Source organism: Morus notabilis, unplaced genomic scaffold, assembly GCF_000414095.1.
Source record: "Morus notabilis unplaced genomic scaffold, ASM41409v2 Scaffold979, whole genome shotgun sequence".
NCBI lineage: Eukaryota > Viridiplantae > Streptophyta > Magnoliopsida > Rosales > Moraceae > Morus > Morus notabilis.
In genome coordinates this window covers 28,211-42,357 of record NW_010360739.1, presented here as the reverse complement: position 1 = coordinate 42,357, position 14,147 = coordinate 28,211, and positions in this window count along the sequence as shown.

Below are 14,147 nucleotides of genomic sequence, written 5' to 3'. Positions count from 1 at the left end.
TCTATTGAAGAGCTTCCAAGGACCTCTAAGATGAAGGATTTCGGTCTCCTTTTGATGTTTTCTTCAGTTTTCTGAGCTTTCATTCTCAAATGGCATATCTTTCCTTTTATACTACTCAGTTTCAGAGCTAGGGCTTCATACGCGCGTTGTAGCCTGCGTGAAAATGCGCTGTGGTGTACGTTTTTGGAAGAGGATCCCGCTGTTGCGGGCTGGGGCGTGCTGCAGCGCGCGGGGCTGCCATCTGGGCGTGCGGGGCTGCCATCGTGGGCGCGCACGCGGCTGCACGCTTGGATGTGGGGCGCGCACGGGTGCGCCCCTAGATGTGGGCGCGGGCGCGCAGCGGGCTCGGGCGTGGGCGCGCATCCCAGTCTGACTTCGCTTTCCTTTGCGCGATGTTGCCCGCTTTCTTGCATTCCAAAGCTTCCTCTTTTGTGCCTTAAAGTCCTCTTTCGCCTCCTCTTGGCATTGATTCACAAGTTGGGCAAATATTCTTCTTTTCTTCATGCAAAATTATCCAAGTTCGCATTTATTTATAATTCCTATAAAAAGCATACAAAAGACATTAAACTAACAAAAATGCTTGAAAACTTACAAATATTCATGCTTGAAAGTACTTGATTTGTTGGTAGAAATACCCGTCATCGGTTTGCCAAAGAAGGAGAAGAAAAAAAAATTTCCCAAAGTGAGAAAAACAAATTTTAATCAAAATCGGTGAAAAACCACTGTTGGTTCGTGTCACCGCAGCTTTCTCTTCATTTCTAAGTTAAAATTTTAATTTTTCTTCTCATTTTCTTTTGTAGCTACACGTCCATGAACAATAGAAACCATGGAAAAATTTTGTTAGGGATGATTTACTTATGGTTATTAAAGGGATCCAAAAACCTAATGACTTAAGGATAATTTTTTGGTTATTAGGTTATGTGTTTAGTATATTTGTTTATCGAAAATTCTTGCAAAAGTGGTGAACCTTAATGTCTATGCTATTGCTGAGGATAAAAAGAATGAGAAAGGTTGGGATATATGTTTGTGAGGTTGAAACAACGGATAAAACGAGCTATGGTTAGCTCGGGAAACACAAAAAATTAGGCGGAACTATGCAAAATTAAGTTTGAAAAATGTGAACCAACCTTGGTTATAATGAAGAATAAGATTAATGAGATGTGTAAAATAAGTTGATTAGGTGGTGAAGGATTTGGGGAAACCTAAAATGATAAAAATTCTCAGTTTTGGACCAAAATTGAAAACTAGGTTAATGACCCGAAAACTTGTACCGAATTTGTTTATGCTAGAGGACGAAGATAGAAGGTTAATTTTAAAAAGTGACCAACATTAAAGTTGTAAGAAATTTCATTCTAAAATAATAATTAAACCTATGTATATAGAATTAATTTAACAATTAATTCACCAGATAAATTACTCATGAATTAATCTCTGATCTCAGATTAACCTTGAACCTTTTATGGAATAGCTCTGAATAGCTATCGTCCATGACTCATTACATGAGTGTATCATCCCCATAGGATATCCATATAATCCACTTAAGGTCAAGTTTTGTTTTACCTTCCCAATTACATTTATCTTATGTTCCATTACCATTCCATCAGAAAATCTACTATTCTTACCAATATAAAAAGTAAACCATTAGACAACGCAAAGTAGTCGAATGGCCGAGAAGTCATATTTTTTCAATCTCCAAATAATACCAAAAGAGAATATCATTAACTCTTTATAAGTGCTATGGATGAATAATAAATCTACGCACACAAGAATCATTACCCTAACGTACCGATAAGTGTATCTTTACATAATGTTAGAATGTCCCCCTTTGGTAAATCAAATGATACAAGTTAAGCCTACGGGTTTATTATTCAACTCAGGATTAAGATGATCACATATAATTCGTCAAAAGTGAATTGTTTTATTCAAATGGAATTATCAATTAAAACAATTCAACTTTGATCCGATCCAATATAGATTCTACCATTAGGAACTATATCAATGTCTCTACCCATGGAGTCCTACGTCCGATGACCAAGACGAGCCGTCTCCATTAGGAAGTAGACAACATGACAATCTTAACATGAATAAAGCGCCCAACGGATCATATTCTTTAGACTATCATCTTTAGATTAATGTCTTCTGCATGTTCTTTTCATTACATGCATGATCTAAAGACTTAGAATGGCAGTTTCAAACTTCTAATTTGATTATCATACATTCAACTAATATAAGAGCCACACTGCTTCTTTTAAAGCATCAATGGCTACCATATACTTGGCTTTCATCATGGATTCAGTAGTGTAAGTTTGCTTGATAGTTCTCCAAATAGTAGAACTAAGTACAAGTTTGCTTGACAGTCCTCCAAATAGTAGAACTACCTCCCAGAGTAAAGACAGATGCCAAAGTTGATTTCCTTGAACCCAACAAGATTGAAAATCTGAATCTGTATATCTTAGAGGTGTTAGATCCTCCATGGAATATACCATCATATGATTCCTAGTCATCCTAAGGTACTTGAATATATGCTTGATTGCTACCTAATGGTTAGGTCCTGGATTCGATTGATATTGACTTACGATCCCGATCGCATGACAAATGTTTGGTCGTGTACAAAATATTGCATACATGAGGCTACCAACCGTCAAAGCATACGGTGCCTTTGCCATGTATTCACTTTCCTCAGATGTCTTGGGACATCGCATGACAAATGTTTGGTCGTGTACAAAATATTGCATACATGAGGCTTCCAACCGTCAAAGCATACGGTGCCTTTGCCATGTATTCACTTTCCTCAGATGTCTTGGGATAATTACTGTTTGAAAGAGTAATTTCAGACCTAGATGGTTGCCCATCATTCATGGAATTATGTATTGTAAACTTCTCGAGAGTTTTGTCAATGTATGAGGGCAAGGAGATAGCTATCATTTTGTTCTTTCAGCCTTTGAAGATTCAAATACCTATAACATAATTAGCTTATCCTAAGTCCTTCATGTCAAATTATTTGGTAAGCCAAACTTTGACTGATGGCAATACTCCAATATCATTCCCAATAAGTAGAATGTCATCAATATATAACAGTAGAAAAAATACTTTTTCGTCTTTAATATGCTTATAAACACAAGGTTCATCCATATTCTGTTGGAATCCATAAGTCTTGACCACCTGGTCAAATATTTTAATCCCAAAATGGGAAGTTTGCTTTAATTCATAAATGGATTTTAACAACTTGCAAACCTTACCCTCATGTAGCTTAGCCTCAAAGCCCTCCATATCCTCTTTGTAAGTATAAGGATCCTTGTCGTGTTGCAATGACTTTGCCAAAAGGTTTCCCCATTGGTCATGAATCTCTTAGGTTCACGTCTAATCCTCTCACCATGTCGAAGCTCCCTAGGTTGTTGTTGGGTTTCCATTTTAACTAGGGTTGGTTTAGTTTTCTAAAGGAAATGTCAGTGCGATCAACTTGCTCGACATCTCTTTGAGCACCACTCTGCTGCGTGGTTTAAAGTCATTCATGTAACTTTCCTCAAGGAATGTTGCATTCGCTGATACCACGACTTTATTTTCCTTAGGGTTATAGAAATAACCCTCTTTCGTCCCTCTTGGATATCCCACAAAAATGCACGCTTCTAAACGTGCTTCCAACTTGTTCACTTCTATGTCCAGGACATGTACAGGACATCCCCCATATGTGGATATAGTTCAAGGATGTCTTCCTGCTCATCCACAACTCATGAGGAGTCTTAAGAACTGACTTTGTTTGCACATTATTTAGCAGATAACATGCAGTTTGTAACGTATGTCCCTAGAAAGATATATGCAATGTCGAATAACTCATCATGTTCCATATCCAACAAAGTCCTCTTTCTTCTCTCAGCTGCCCCATTCTATTGTGGAGTGCCCGATGTAGTTAAAGTGGATAAGATGCCATTCTCTAATAATTATCAAATGAACTCATCAGAGAGGTATTCTCCACCTTGAACGGATCGAAGTTGATTTCCTCAAATCCAAACAAGATTGAAATTCTGAATTTGTATATCCTAGAGGTTTCAGATCCTCCCCAAATATACAAGCATATGATTCTTAGTCCTCCTAAGGTACTTGAATATTTACTTGACCGGTACCCAATGGCTATGTCCTGGATGAGACTGAAATCGACTTACGATCCCAACCGCATGACAAATTTTTGGTCATGTGTAAAGCATTGCATACATGAGGATGCCAACCACCAAAGCATAAGGTACCTTTGCCATATGTTCTATTTCCTCAGATGTCTTGGGACAATCACTGTTTGAAAGAGTAACTCTGGACCTAGATGGTTGCCCACCTTTTTTAGAATTTTGCATCGTAAACTTCTCAAGAATTTTGTCAATGTATAAAGCTGGGAGAGAGCCATCATTTTGTTCTTGGCTGCGCATACTGCACTCCCACACTATGTTAGGTGCGCGGGCGTGCCATTTTCTTTGTAGCTGCGCCACTGAGGTGCGCAACTACACCTCCTGCTATGCGAGAATAAGGTTTCAAGGACTTTTAGCCCTTGATTGATGTGGGGACCCTTGCATAAGATTAGATGCGGATTGTCTCCAATTTTGAGCATACTTAAGGAAAACAAACTCTAATTCCTAACTTGGAGAGGATGAAAGGCACAAAAATACCGAGAGAGAGGAGCTTGGAGTTAGAGATTCTTAAAGAATGCTTGGAAGAGATTTTTGAAGACTTGAAGACTTAAAGTTCATCACCACAAAGAGTTTTCTCTTCCTTCTCCCTTTTCTTTATAGTTTTTAGTTATAGTTTTTGTAATTGTAATTTTGGTTATGGATTCCTTTATGCTGAGCTAAATTATTATTCTAGGACTTGACGTTGATTTCTATTGTGGTGAAGCCGGGAGGCGATCGACATTTGATTTCCAATTTGAGGGCTAAACTTAATGAGTGTATGAGTAAACGACATATCGTTTATCGCTTGTGAGAGGTAACGAGGTTAGATTAGGTCTCTTGATTAATGAATTGAATGAAATTTGCTAGCATTGGATTAATAGGATGGACATAGGAACGATAGGGTGAAGTCAAGTCCCTAGTACATTTGTGCATAGAAGTTTCCATATTTTATCTTATTTTTGTATTTATATATGTTTAAGTTCTACTTTATTTCATTTAGTTCTGTTACCAAGATAAAGTTGAGTTACAATAATTGTGGTACTTGGCATCTATTTAATACCCAATCCCTATGGAGACAACACTCACTCATCCTATATTATCAAAACTTGACACCTTACGCTTGCATGATTTTATTGACCGGTCTCCCAGATCTAGTCAAGGGACTAGACCTTAGATTTGTGATTCTCACCTCTATAATCTCTAGCAACGCGATGCAGAAAAGTGAATTTGATTTTCCTCATTCTCTCCGTGTTGAGTCATCCGGGATTGTTATCGTCAATGATGTCGGAGGTCATAGATGGAGGACGACACTGAAGCCCTCACAAAGTTCTGTCGTAGATTGTGTTGATATCTCTGTCACAGATCAATGATTTTCTCCGTCATCAAGCTCTGTCATAAATTCGGTTAGAGATCTCGCAGAGCTCCGTCACAAATCCGGTCTAGGATCTCTGATTTGGACTTCGGGAGCTAGATGCATTATATGGCTTAGAGCTTTACAGTTTCGATCTGTTCTTCACAAACCAAATCATTTGTTCTAATGTGATGAGTAGTTATTTTATTCTGCTGGCCATGGTGAATTTGTGATCTGATTTTGTTTGAAAATTGAGTTTGTTGACAGAAATGTAATCTGGACTTTTTCCTTTCTCTTTCTTTTTTCCTATGAACTATTCTTTTTTTGCAAGGATGATTTGGATTTACCAGTCGCAGGTGTAAGCAACCAAGATTTGTAGGTAAATATCGTATTTATTTGTTTGTTGGTGTTGGTAAATACAATATTTAACAGTAAATCTAGGATTTACTAATATGTTTAGGATTTAATAGTGGTTGGTTTTCTTGATTTACTCATAAAAATGGTATTTATCGGTCACCGTTAAATAGGGTATTTAATGGTAAATATCATATTTACTAATAAATGAGGTATTTACAAGCCACTGATGCCGACAATTGGATTTTTTGATTTTCAGATAAATATAATATTTACGAGTAAATACAATATTTACTAGGAAATATGGTATTTACCAGTTGCCGATGTAGGTGGTCGGATGTTCGGATAAATATGGTATTTATGAGTAAATATGATATTCATTTGTCAATACAATATTTATCGGTACATAGAGTATTTACCAGTATATACAGTAAAACTTATATATACAATAAATACTGGTATATATGATACCGGTTGTGGGTCACCAGTGCCGGCCGCCGGTCACTAGAGCTGGCTGCTAGCTGCCGGAGTCAGCTGTCGGTCTCTGACCGCCTAAGCTGGACATGGTGGAGTTGACCAGAGTGGGGAAGGAGAGAGGTGGGAAGGAGTGGGTTTAAGGGTATTTTAAGGGTTTTAATAATGTTTGAAGTTTAGGATATTAAATTTTGCTATAAGCTTCATGTTTTTAAAAATAGTGCCATAAGATATTAATCATTCTATTAATTGTGCCATTTCACTCATTTTCTCTACATTTAAATATCACATTATTTATTTCGATGAACATCCTTTTCAGCTAGGCCTAAAGTGAATCGGAGAGAGCATATTCTAGGGCCCATTTTGTTGCCAAATTACTAAGACACTCCTTCGCGAGAATGGAAGGACTATAAATAAAGTCATCGGAACCATATTGGCAAAGTATAGTGGGAGGAGTAATTGAATAGTTTATGGAGAAGTGACTCAAATATGTGGATAAGGCTATTTAGAGGAACTAATGAGTTCTCATTTTATCCTTAATGTCTTGTACAATTACAAGGATGATGTGGAGACTCATGGACCTATAATGCTAAACTCCAATAAAATTAATAATTGATCAAACTCTTTAATTACTTAATTAATTCTATTGATTCCAAAGTCACTCCACTATAAACTTGGAATTGCACTTTTGATATTACATACATAACCACCACATATAGAACGATCCTCCATAAATAATTCAAAATTAGATCTAGATTAAATCTCTTACGCCTGTTTGTTTCTATTTTTGAAAATATTTTCATGTTTTCTGAGGATAAAAAATTGAAACCAACAGAAAGAAAGTGTTTGGTTCAACACTTTACCAAAATTGAAAACAAAAATATTTTTGTATTTTTGACAAAAACTATCACATTTCTGAACACGAATTAAACTCGTTTTCATTTTCTCCATTTACATTTTCTCTCTTCTTCTTTTTTTGCCTTTCACCGGCCTCGGCGTAGTACTCTTCTGCACTCTTCTCCATTCTCTTCTCGCCCGATCTGCTCCGTTCTCTTCTCGCCCGATCTGCTCCGTTCTTTTCTTGCCCGATCTGCTCCGTTCTCTTCTTGCCAGATTTGTTCCATTCTCTTCTCACCTGATCTGCTTCGTTTGCTTCTCTCCTGATTTTCTCCGCTTTCTTTTCACCCGATCTGCTCCGATCTTCTCCGGTCTTCTCTGGTCTCTCTTCTTCGATCTGGTTTTTGGTTAGAGTTTGGGGAGATCTTTGATTCTTTGCGCTACTTGTATTCCCCCAAAGCAACCGACTCTGCTCTGCTCCAACTCCCCCAAATCAACCGAGGTATGCCTCTCATCTGGTTATTGTCACTTTAGGTTGGTATTTTTTCTCATTTGCTGATGATTTGTTGAGTATTACCGGTTGGATGGTTTTTAGAGGTTAAGGTGGTATGCCGAGACATCTATTTAGGTTAGAGTATTGCTAAAGGTTTTTAGTGGTGTTTAGAGGTTCTGATTTGCTGATGTTTAGGTTGTTTGCCGGTTGGGTGTTTTTTTTCCTTTTGCTGATATGTGTGTTATGGGGTTTATATGTGTGATGTGTTTATATGAGTATTGCCGGTTGGGTGGGTATTGTTATCACTGATGGTTGGGTGAAAGAGTGGCCATTGTATGCGGTTGATGTTTAAATTGTAGTATTGCTGGATGAAACTTTGCTGATGTTTAGGTTCAAGGCCGGTTGGGTGTTTTTATTCCTTTTGCTAATATGTGTGTGTTCTGGGCTTTATATTATATCAACTACACTAATTTGAGCATAAGGCCAGTGAAACGCCTTGCGTTGAGATAGTTACAGACATACCAGATCAAATGTCAACAAATTCTTTTAGCATCAACATTATGCCTTAAACTTGACAAACACAAACCAGAAAGTGAACGTATTATTAAACTCTACAAAGCAAGCATTTGCATGTCTTATGAATGTAGTTTCAAGCCAAAGATATGACTATGATTTCTCTGTGCTAGTTCATTAGAAAAATGTTTTAGAGACTTTATTTATTTTTATGTTATATCTTTCCTCCTATGATTTCAGAGAAAACAGTTAGCTAAGAGATTTGGTTGAGAATATATCTAAAAATATGTGTCGATGTGTGTATATGAGTAGTGTCAGTTCGGTGGTTATTGTTATCACTTATGGTTAGGTGAAACAGTGGCCATTGTATGCCGGTTGATGTTTAGGTTTAGGTATTCCAAATAAAACTTTGCTGATGTTTAGGTTTAAGGCCAGTTGGGTTGTTTTTTCCTTTTTGCTGATATGTGTGTGTTTATTTTGCTGCTGGTTGGTATGTGATATCACTGATATACTTAGAAAATGAAAAATGACTTGGTGATGTATGAATCAGTGTATGACTTGATTTTAAGATTTTTTCGTTTTACAAGTGAATTAGGGATTTGTTTTGATGTATGAATAGTTATCAATGTACGGCTGCTGTGAAACTGGAAATATGCAAAAGAAGAAGTAATTAGACAGTTGATATTCAAATGGTAGGGCAAAAATTACTGCTTATCTATAGCACGAGATTTCTTTTAATGCTGAATGGAACCGTTCTTTTAGATGTGGGATAAGGATGATAATACAAAATGGCCAGTTGTAATTTAGGATTTTTATGTAGAACTGATATATGAGGAGGCAAAGAATGGTCTGCGTACTTCCACTTTGGACAAAAAAATGTGGATGAAAATTGATAATGAAATAGTATGTAAAGTAGAATAGGCTTAGACGTAGTACAAGATAGTTTTTGGCATTGATTGAAACAACAGGGTTTGGTTGGGATTCTGAGGCTAACACTGTGACGGTTGAAAAAGAAGTGTGGGATTCGTATGTGGCAGTAAGTTTTTATCATAACCATCTTATTTGATAAGAAAGAGTTAAATTGGTATTTTTGGATTGCACACGAGTATTTATTACTATTTTCTTTGTAATGTCAGAAGCATCCTGAGGCTAAGAAATTCAAGAAAGGGGGGTTTACACAACTTTGCCTAACTTTCAGAGATTTTTGTTGGGACTATTACTACTGGACAGGGGTCAATGAATGCACATACAGTCGTCAATGTTTTGAATGCGGCGAAAAGGGCTGCCACACAACCAGAAGAGGAAGTGGAGGGTACAAGGGACTCGGATGAAGTCCAGGATGCAGAAGTCAATAGAAGCAGATGGTCTCAGGGTCCTATGACTTGATCAAAGAAGAAGGGCAAGAAGAAGGCTACAGCTGACGATGCTATAGAGCCTTTGGCAAAGAGTGCTACCTTATGCAGTGAGACATCTGTTCAAAAAGTTGAATTGATTCAGCAATATTTAGCTGATAGGCAAGCCTATACTATGGCAACAACTGAGGCTCAAATAGAGGATCCTACAGGTATTAAAACCTGTATAGATTTGCTGAATGGGTATGATGAGTACTTAGACGGTGATGCGTATAATAAGGCAGCAAAGAAATTGGCTGTTGACATTTCCTTTAGGAGGATGTTTGTGAAAATGCTTCCTCATCGTCATCTTTCCAGGATTCAGAGGCTGTAATTTATTTAGGTTCTTTATTTGTGTTGTTTTCTTTATTTTTTTCTCTCAGACTGGTGTTTTTTTTAAGTATTGCTAAACATACTACTTGAACTACCTCTCAGACTTATGTTTGTTAGACTTTTATTTGTTTCTAGGCGGATTGAGTTAAATTGGAGTTCTTTGTTTGATTAATTAATGCTATATGGATGTTTGATTAGTTAATGCTATATGGATGTTTGATTAGTTCTAGTCATGTTTCTTTTTTTAGGTTAATATGGATTTCGATGCCACAAATAGTGAGGATGAAGTCACAATTGTTGACTTTCTTCACTCATCAGATGATGATGAAGAGCCACAAATTTTTGTCCAATTGCTGATGTCACTTACAAACAGACCAACTAGGAAACCTCGTCTTAATTCTACGCTAATAGGACGAGAATATGTTTTAGAACAATTGTATGGACATCCTGAAAATCTGTTTGAAATTTGTCATATGCACCGAGACACGTTCTAAGCAATTGTTCACTTAATTCAAGACCGCAACCTACTGCTTTCTTCAAGTATATCAACAAAAGAATAACTAATGATGTTTCTAAGAACGATTGCTCACTCAGGCTGTAATAGAGAGATCAAGATAGATTTTCTCATTATGGAGAGACAGTACATTGGCATTTTGCTAATGTGCTTACCGCTTTGTCTACGTTAGCACCTGAAGTTATAAAACCACCAAATATGAACATCATCCCTCCAAAGATTTGATACAACCCTAAGTACTAGCTATGGTTTAAGGTACAATCTGACTATGCTCATAAACTAATAATATGACAAATAATTTAAAATTAATCCTAACGATGAGCCTTATGTATTTTAATAAGATTGTATTGCTGCAATAGATGGTACACACACATTGGTTGTCCCAGCTGCACATCAACAGACAGTCTATAGAGGAAGAAGACATTCGTGTACTCAAAATGTAATGACGGCATGTAGTTTCGATATGCTATTTACTTACATCAATACCGGATGGGAAGGATCAGCTACTGATTCAAGAGTGTTAACTGAGACTATGAGAGATCCAGAGAACCAATCCTTGGTGCCACCCAACCCAAAATATTACGTTGTGGATTCCGGATACAGCAACATGCGAGGCTTTTTGGTACCATTTCGTGGTGAGAGGTACCATATTTAACAATTTAGAAACGGTGGCTAGCCAACGGGACTGCAAGAGTTATTCAATTATTATCACTCTTCACTACGTAATTACATAGAGAGGTGCTTTGGGGTCTTAAAAGCAAGGTTTAAAATTCTTAGGCTTGTGACCAATTATTGGATGCCAAGAGAATCGCTTATACCAATTGCTTGTTGTGTGATCCATAATTTAATTAAGATGCACGTGCGAGATGATCCTCTATTTCGACAATATGATGTCGATTTGCCCTTAGAAGATATCGAGGGACAACAACAGGGTATGGATGCACAAGAAGTAGAAACATCCGAAATGAGTGATCGGCGACAACGTAATCACACGGTTAAATTTAGGGATCATCTAGCTGATCAAATGTGGGGTTTGTATATATGGCAGTAATATAAGCTAAGATTATTCACTAAATAAACTTTTTTTCAACTAATCATTCACTAAGTTATCTTATTTTAAATTATTTACTATTTATTTGTAATGTAATTTAAATTATTATATTAATTATTAGTGTTTTTATTTGGGATTCAATTATTATTTATTTAATATATTATTATTTTAAATACTATTACATGTTTTCAAAAATTAAATTACCAAACACATTTTCAGTTTTTTTAAATCAATATCTGAATAAAACTACTAAACGCATTTTCAGAAATGATTCTAAAATGGAAATGAAAACATTTTTATTTCCATTTTCATACAGAAAATAAAATTATTTTAGAACGAGTTCCAAACGCACCCTTAGCCTATCTAATTACATCTTTATCCTTAAGAACCATTGATTCTAAGCCCATACTATGGCAACAGTTGAGGCTCAGAAAGAGGATCCTACTACAAGTATTGAAACTTGTATGGATTTACTGAATAGGTATGAGGAGTACTTAGACGACGATGCGTATAATAAGGCAGCAGAGAAATTAGTTGTTGACATTTCATTTAGGAGGATATTTGTGAAAATGTCTACTCATCGTCATCTTTCATGGATTCGAAGCTTGTAATTTATTGGGTTCTTTATTTATGTTGTTTTCTTTTTTTTTTTCCTCCCAGACTTATGTTTTTTTTTTTTAAATATTGTTGAACATACTGCCTGAACTACCTCTCGGACTTGTGTTTTTTAAACTTTGTTATTTGTTTCTAAGCAGAATGAGTTAAATTGGAGTTCTTTATTTGATTAATTAATGCTATATGGATGTTTGATTAGTTAATGTTATATGGATGTTTGTTTAGTTCTAGTCATGTTTCTTTTTTTAGGTTAATATGTATTTTGATGCTACAAATAGTGAGGATGATGCCACAATTGTTGACTTTCTTCACTCATCAGATGATGATGAAGAGCCACAAATTTGTGTCCAATTGCTGATGTCGCTTACAAACAGACCAACTAGACAACCTCGTCGTAATTCTGCGTTAACTGGACAAGAATATGTTTTAGAACAATTGTATGGACATCCTGAAAATCTGTTCAAAATGTGTTGTATGCACCGAGACACATTCGAAGCAATTGTTCAATTAATTCATGACTGTAACCTATTGCCTTCTTCAAGTATATCAATAGAAGAATCACTAATGATGTTCTTAAGAATGATTGCTCACTCAGACCACAATAGAGAGATACAAAATAGATTTTTTCATTCTGGAAAGACAGTACACCGACATTTTGCTACTAATAATATGACAAATAATTTTAAATTGATCCTAACTCACGCCTTATGTATAGAAATGGTGGCCAACAAACAGGACTACAAGAGTTATTCAATTATTATCACTCTTCACTGCGTAATTGCATAGAGAGGTGCTTTGGGGTCTTGAAAGTAAGGTTTAAAATCGTAGGCTTATGATTGGATACCAAGACAATCGCTTATACCAATTGCTTGTTGTGTGATCCATAATTTAATTAAGATGCACGTGCGAGATGATCCTCTATTTCGACAATATGATGTCGATTTGCCCTTAGAAGATATCGAGGGACAACAACAGGGTATGGATGCACAAGAAGTAGAAACATCCGAAATGAGTGATCGGCGACAACGTAATCACACGGTTAAATTTAGGGATCATCTAGCTGATCAAATGTGGGGTTTGTATATATGGCAGTAATATAAGCTAAGATTATTCACTAAATAAACTTTTTTTCAACTAATCATTCACTAAGTTATCTTATTTTAAATTATTTACTATTTATTTGTAATGTAATTTAAATTATTATATTAATTATTAGTGTTTTTATTTGGGATTCAATTATTATTTATTTAATATATTATTATTTTAAATACTATTACATGTTTTCAAAAATTAAATTACCAAACACATTTTCAGTTTTTTTAAATCAATATCTGAATAAAACTACTAAACGCATTTTCAGAAATGATTCTAAAATGGAAATGAAAACATTTTTATTTCCATTTTCATACAGAAAATAAAATTATTTTAGAACGAGTTCCAAACGCACCCTTAGCCTATCTAATTACATCTTTATCCTTAAGAACCATTGATTCTCCAATTAATAGTATATTTCATGAAAATAATTCATGAACCAAACTCGTTACATATTCAAGTACCAAATCAACCATCAAGTGAATTATTTATCTGCTTATTTTATTAAAAAATTATCCTTAAGAACCATTGATTCTCCAATTAATAGTATATTTCATGAAAACAATTCATGAACCAAACTCGTTACATATTCAAGTACCAAATCAACCATCAAGTGAATTATTTATCTGCTTATTTTATTAAAAAGGAATATATTCCATATCGTAATATTAACATTCCCAGCTACCTACTTCATCATGTCTCTAAAATACCAGGAATAGCATTTAGTAATCTCGAAATCTGTTCTGAATTAGTCAAAAAACATGAATCCAAAATAGGAGTCTGCTAATAATTCAGGATTTAGATCATTTTATATATGACCATCGGTAGACTCAATTCGAATTTCTATACTTAACGGAAGTAATCAAAAATTCAAATCGTGTGTGTCCTAGCCCTACATAATCTCAGTATGTAAAATACACTCATTCTATGTCTCTCTATATCAACAATATGGATAAGCTCTTTCCATTCTTGATG